At 34.2% G+C, this 6,911-nt stretch overlaps 1 protein-coding gene across 1 annotated transcript in view; it reads left to right on the plus strand.

Moving 5' to 3' along the window:
* The first annotated feature begins 891 nt into the window (after nt 1-891).
* GLCE (glucuronic acid epimerase) overlaps nt 892-6,911 on the plus strand; it is an 82,805-nt gene continuing 76,785 nt past the window's right edge. The window contains exon 1 of the mRNA XM_014536313.1: nt 892-911. The gene's annotated coding sequence lies outside the window, so the exon portion shown is untranslated. The remainder of the gene's footprint in view (nt 912-6,911) is intronic.

A 6,911-nucleotide genomic window follows, 5' to 3' on the forward strand; every position in this document is an offset into this window, starting at 1 on the left:
AAAAAGAATTCAACAAACCTTGTTTTTGAACACCTGCTATGTGTAAAAGAGTGTTTTAGCTGCTGAAATATGTACAATATTGGAAAACAAGTAAAGGTTGCAGATAATTATAATAAACTGGCAATCTTAGTCTCTCTCAGAACAAATTCTCAGATTATTGAACACATGTATTGTTGGTACTTAAAAAGTAAGAGTGATCACTAGGGAGCCAGCATGGGTTTACAGAGAACAAGTCATGCCATACTAGCCTCACTTTTTTTCTTACAGGGCAGGTGAACTGGTCGGCTCCTCAGCAGATATTCTAGCCATAGTCTATCTAGAATTATAGCTACATTTATTTGATTTTTAATTTTGTGCTAGACACTGATTAAATGCTTTACATAGATTGCCTCATTTAGTCCTGTTTTAAAAATAAGGAAAGGGACCCCTGCGATTATACAGTAATACCTTTGACAGCCTTTTAAGATACCTTTGTAGACAAGAGAAATGTCGTCCAAATAATTACATAGGTAGATGGATCTGTAATTCATTAATGGTCCGATGTTAAAAACAAACTACAGTTTATTCTTAGTGGTATGCCTCAAGTTGCTCTCATCCCCCATGTCGTATTTAAGATGTTTATCAGTTACTCTTAAAATTGTGAGGTGTGTGCTAGTATGTTTGTTGTGTGACAGAATCAGGATCCCCTAATTTTAATAATTAGAATGCAAGACTATATCTAAGAAAATATTTGTTACAGTACTTTTATATTTGATGTGTATGTATTGGATAGGGACAAACGAAGCTCTGTAATTGAATTCTTAAAAAATCTGCACAGGTGCAGAGTTGGAGACTTGGAGACCTAACAGCAGTAGGTGTTTGTTTTTTAAGCAGATGAAGCCTGGATGTATCTTCTTATTTGTCTGAAGTTGGTGAGTCAGTGATTTGTTATAACTGCCCCAAAGGCTAACACCCACTAAAAACATTGTTTTGAAGCATGTTGTCAAAATGCTTTGTACACTGCATTTAGCTTAGTATTCTCAGTTCTGTTTGTCACATTTTAAGGAGGCATTGATAAACAATGTATTCAGAGGAGAGTAATCAGTATGAAGCCCATGTCTTGAAAGAGATTCTTGCAAAATAATTGAAACATTTAAGATTTTTAGCCTGGAAAAAAAGGACGCTTTAGTGGGATATATGGTAATGCTTTTAAAATTGGGTAACTGAATGATCTTTCAGATCTTACTGTCTCAAATCTGTAATTCTGTGAAAAACAGGAAGGAATGGCATGTGGAAGAAGAATTAAACATATCTTTTGCATTCTCAGAGAATAGAAGTAGGAACAGCGAATGAAAAAGGAAGGGAAATACTGATACATAATGATGTTTTTAACTATTGAAATGAAAATAGAGTGTACATTCTGTCATTGCGGCATTAAAGTATGTACTGAGCAGAGTTTGATCAAGCAATTCTCTAGGGACTTTTCCAGCTCTGACCTTTTTTTTTTTTTTAATTCATTGATTATAATTCCCCATAGCAAAACTTTCTGTTAGGTATATTACTTGTTCTCAACACCTTATAGTTTCCTATAATATCAAGTGTTAGTAATAAAATATTGTTATGCAAAATTAAATTACAGTAGAACATTTAATACATTAATAACGTATAACTGTCACCAATATCTAGTTTCAGAACATTTCATCACCCCAAAAAGAAATCTTGTACCCATTAAACAAACATTCCCCATTCCTCCTTTTCCCCCAGCCCCCAGCAACCATTAATCTTCTTTCTGTCTCTGTAGATTCGCCAATTCTGGATATTTCATATAATGGAATCAAGCAATATGTGCTGTTTAGTGGATTGCTTCTTTTACTTAGCATATTGTTCTCAAGGTTCATCCATGGTGTAGCCTGTAGCACTACATCATTCCTTCTTATGGCTGAATAATACTTGTATAGGTATAGCACATTTTGTTGATCCTTTTATTCATTCATTGATGAAGATTTTGGATGGTCTGCTTTTTGGCTATAGTGAATTCTGCTACTGTGAACATTAGTGTAAAATTTTTTGTTTAAACACCTGTTTGAATGTATCTATCTAGAAACAAAACCTAGATAGATATAGAAATATAGAAATTATGTGATTGTGTAATATAAAAATTATATGATTAACTTATTGAGGAATTACTATACAGAGGTGAGCAAAAGTAGGTTTGCAGTTGTATGTGAAACACAGTTTATTTTTTGTATTATTTATTCATTATTGTATTATTTATTTGTATTACAACGGTAAACCTACTTTTGCACACCCCGTGCTGTTTTCCATTGCAGCTATAACATTTTACATTCCCAGCAACAATATATGATGGTTTCACTTTCTCTACATCCTTGACGTTAATTTTTTAAAATTATAGCTATCCTAGTGGGTATAAAGTGGCATTTCATCATGTTTTTTATTTGAATTTACCTAATGACTAGTGATGCAGAGCATCTTTTCATGTGCTTATTGTCCATTTGTGTATCTTTAGAGAGATATCAATTCAAGTCTTTTGTCCAGTTTTTAATAGGTTGTACTTTTGTTGAATTATTAGAGTTACTTATATATACTGGATCTAGATTCTTGTCATACATGATTTGTAAATGTTTTCTCCTATTCTGTAGGTTTTCTTTTTGCTTTCTTCATAGTATCTTTTGATGCACAAAATTTAATTTCAGTAAAGTCCAATTGATCTGTTTTTTCTTTTGTAGCTCATACATTTGGTGTCATATATAAGAAACCATTCCCAATCCAAGATCATGCAGATTTAACCCCATGTTTTCTTCTTGGAGTTTTATGGTTTCAGGTGTTATATTTAGGTCTGCTCCATTTTGAGTTAACTTTCCTATATGGTGTGAGATAGGGGTTCAAATTCTTTTTTATGTGGATATCCAGTTATCCTGGCACCATTTGTTGAAAAGACTATTTTTTCCCTATTGATGGTCTTGGCATCCTTGTCAAAATCAGTTCATCATAAATGAATGGGTTTATTTCTGAACTCTCAATTCTTTTCCATTTATCTGTATGTCTATCTTTATGCTAGTACTGCATGATTACTGTAGTTTTTAGTACATTTTGAAAGAGAATGAGTCCTCCAACCTTTTTTTTTTCTTCAAGATTTTTAGGGTTGTTTAGGATCCCTTGCAATTCCATATAGATTTTAGGATCACCTTTTTCATTTCTGCAAAACTAGTTGTTGAGATTTCGATAGGGATTACATTGAGTCAGTAGATCACTTTGGGGGCTATTGCTATTTTAACAATTTTAAATCTTCCCACCCATGAACACTGGATGCCTTTCCATTTGTTTAGTTAGATCTTCTTGAATTTCTTTCAGCTTTCTTTTGTCACATTCAGTGTACAAGTCTTTTTTAAAAGATATGTTTTTATTTTAGAGAGAGTGGGAGAGGGAGAGGGGGGAGGAGAGAGAGAGAACATCAATGTAAGAAGTATCAATCAGCTGCCTTAGTCATGTTTTATTGGTTTAATTGCCCATTTCAGAGCTTTCTGTACCCCAGGGGATCAAACCCACAACCTGGATATGTGCACTGACTGGGAATCGAATTGGTGACCTTTAGGTACACAGGACGATGCTCTACCAACTGAACCACATTGCCAGGTCAGTGTACAAGTCTTGCAGTGCAGAATAATGACACCTCTCCTCCCTCATGAACTCTACCTCCCTCCAAGTCTTTCAGGAATATCCAATTCAGAAAAATATTAATTAGCAAAATTTGTTCCATTTCTTTTTTAAAGTTTGTTGTAGAATTTGTTTCATCTATTTTATATTACTGTAAGAATTACCCACTGAAAGAATAATAGTGTGCTGAAAATCTTCTCAAAAATCCAAGAGCTTATTTTGGTTCTAGGGCACCTTTAGTAGTCCATCAGCTAGGTGTATTATCTCCATGCCTGTTTCAGTTAGGACCAACAGCCTTACACAATAAGGACATTTATTAGCTTAAGATAAGTGGAAGTCGGGCACAAGGCTTCCGGATTAGTTGGTCAGCACTTTAATAAGGACAGCAAGGATTCAGATTCTTTGCGTTGTTTCATTCTATTATCCATAATGCTGGCTTTATACCAAGGCAGAATTTTCCTTGTAGTTGTATGATGGGTGCCAGGAAGAAAAAGTCTGGCTTCCTCTTAACAGAAAGGACAAACTGAACCAGAAGCTACCAGAAAACCTTTTCATATCTGATTGGCATGATTCCTCATTTCTGAATCAATTTCTGGCAGAGATAGTCTCACCCTTGAGCCCAAGTCAGTTCTCCAAGTTGCTGCCACTTACAGTTGTGGAATGGTTTTTGGAGCAGGATATTGGTTGTGTCCTATTGCTCTGAGGTTTTTTCTCTATTCTTTTTTTGTTATACTTTCATAATAAGTAAAAGTAAAAATATGCTTAGTCATGTTTTTTGGTTTAATTGCCCAGTTCAGAGCTTTCTGTCATGTAAAGCAATATAGCAATTATTAAGCATTCCTTTCTTAAAAAAGAATGTTGGAGTAGTGAAAAGATTGGAGTAGTTGGCAAATTTGAATTTGTATTTCCTTATAACCAATAATTTTTAACTGCTTTTCACAACTAGATAATTGACTTAGCTACCATTTACATAGAGGCTCTAGTGATTTGATTTGTATCTCCTTTCTCCAAGTTGCCTGAAGCGTTGTGATAAAGTGGAAAGTGAGCTGGGTTATGAGTAAGGTTCTAATTAATTCTAGCTTCACTGTCTTCCAGTTACGTGTGATCATGGGCAAATCACTTCATCTCTGACCTTAACAGTCTTTTCTATAGGCTGAGATAATACTACCTATCTTCTCACCAAATTGTGTTTATGGGAGTTCAGTAAAATTGTATGAAAGAAGTGTGAAACATATAAAGTAGCACACAATTTTAAATTGTCTTAATATTACACTAATTAAAGAGTAGGCAGTTAAAAGGAGGAAACCTAAAAAATGAGATACTGGCTCTAAAAAATGAATAATTGATCTTAGATTCTAAGTACTCAGGCTATATCAGTAGAAAATAAAGATGTGTTCAGCTTTTTTAAAGTTAGATGCTTCATGACTAAAAGAAAGACATTTTATAAAATATCTATGTGAAAGCTTGATTCTAGTTAATGTAACATAGAAGCTACCTTTCAAGTATTCTCCAGAATTTTTTTTACTTCTAATTTTTGCTGTGGTTTTATGGGTAAAGCTGTTTTTGAAGATAAGTATGGAGTAAATTGTAAATTTATAACGCTTTATATGGTTTGCAGGAAATGGATATATTTATTTGTTTATTTTAGTTATTGCTTTTTTCTCATATGCATTTTGCTTTTCTTTCTTGGAACATTATTCTTTTAAGAATCTTGAGGTTTCACACAGGAATGTGGGTGGAGTTTGGATGTTATCACCAAATGGGATACCACATTTCATTGCTGAGAACTCTGAAAAGCAAAACTTTGTGTTTGGAGTTGAATGAAACTAAGATGACACTAAGAAATTTGATTTTTTAAATACTATTTAATATATTCATCATGTCTACAGTTAATGTAGATGTTCAGTCTGAATATGTTAATAAACTATAAAGTATTAAGTATAGTGTTTCTCTGTGTCTTATCACTATTGGTGAAACAAAGCATATATGCTTCTTGAATTGATCATCATTTACCTTTCGGTTTTGAGCTACTTGCTGTTATCCATCATGTTGGATTTGGGGCATTACCCTTTTCTAAATGAGAAGATCGATCTCACAGTATGTCTTTTTCTGTTATATTGGAAACTAGAGGCCTAGTGCATGAAATTCGTGCATTGGTAGAGTCCCTAGCGGCTGCTGGCTGCCGGCCAGGGCCTCCCTCCCTTCCCCCAGCCAGCCCTGCCCCCTGGTTGAACTCCTGGATGACCTCCCGGTCGAGGGTACAATTTGCATACTACGCTTTTATTATATAGGATACTGTATATAGGCATTGAAGGGAAAGAAGAACTAACATGTTGACTCTGCTACTATGTACAAGCATACCAAGTACCTAATATTTATGTCATCTTATTCTTCCTCCAACCTGAAGGGAGAGTATTAGTGTCCCTTTCATTTTACAAAAGAAAACATTTAAATTTGGAGATTATGTAACTCAAAATTACTCCAATGGAGAAATCCCACTGTCTCTCCCTCACTTTCTCCTACTGTCATTACATTTTTCATACCTGCTTTCATGTAATTACTACAGTCCTCTGAGGAAGATGTTTCTTTTTTTTTTTTTTTCAAATGAAGAAAAGAGTTAACAGGAGTGTACAGTTTAAGAATAAGAATATACACACTATATATTTGCTTTTCTCTAAAAATACCACTTAGTCATGATATATTATACTTTTTATTCATTGTTGGACTTGATTTACAGAAGTGTTAAGAATTTTTGCATCCACATTTATGTAAGATTTGGCCTTGTGCAATGAATTGAAAAGTGTTCTTTATTACTCAATTTTCTAGATGTTTTTTATAATTGGCATTATTTATTTCTTAAATATTTGTAGAATTCACCAGTGAAGCCATTGGTCCTAGAGTTCTTATTATGGAAAGATTTTTTACTATAATTCCGATATCTTTAATAGATATAGAATTGTTCTGGTTATCTATTTTTTCTTTTTTTAAAAATTAAATCTTTATTGTTGAAAGTATGACATATATCCCCCTATTTCCCCCATTGACCCCTTCTAGCCTGCCCCTGTCCCCTGTCTCCTGCCCCAGGCCTTCACCACCCCATTGTCTGTGTCCATGGGTTATGCATATATGCATACAAGTTCTTTGGTTGATCTCTTCCCACCCACCCACCTCTGCCTTCCCTCTGAGATTCCACAGTCTGTTCTATGCTTCTATGTCTCTGGATCTATTTTGTTCATTAGATTCCACATATGAGTGAG

Source organism: Myotis brandtii, unplaced genomic scaffold, assembly GCF_000412655.1.
Source record: "Myotis brandtii unplaced genomic scaffold, ASM41265v1 scaffold160, whole genome shotgun sequence".
Taxonomy (NCBI): domain Eukaryota; kingdom Metazoa; phylum Chordata; class Mammalia; order Chiroptera; family Vespertilionidae; genus Myotis; species Myotis brandtii.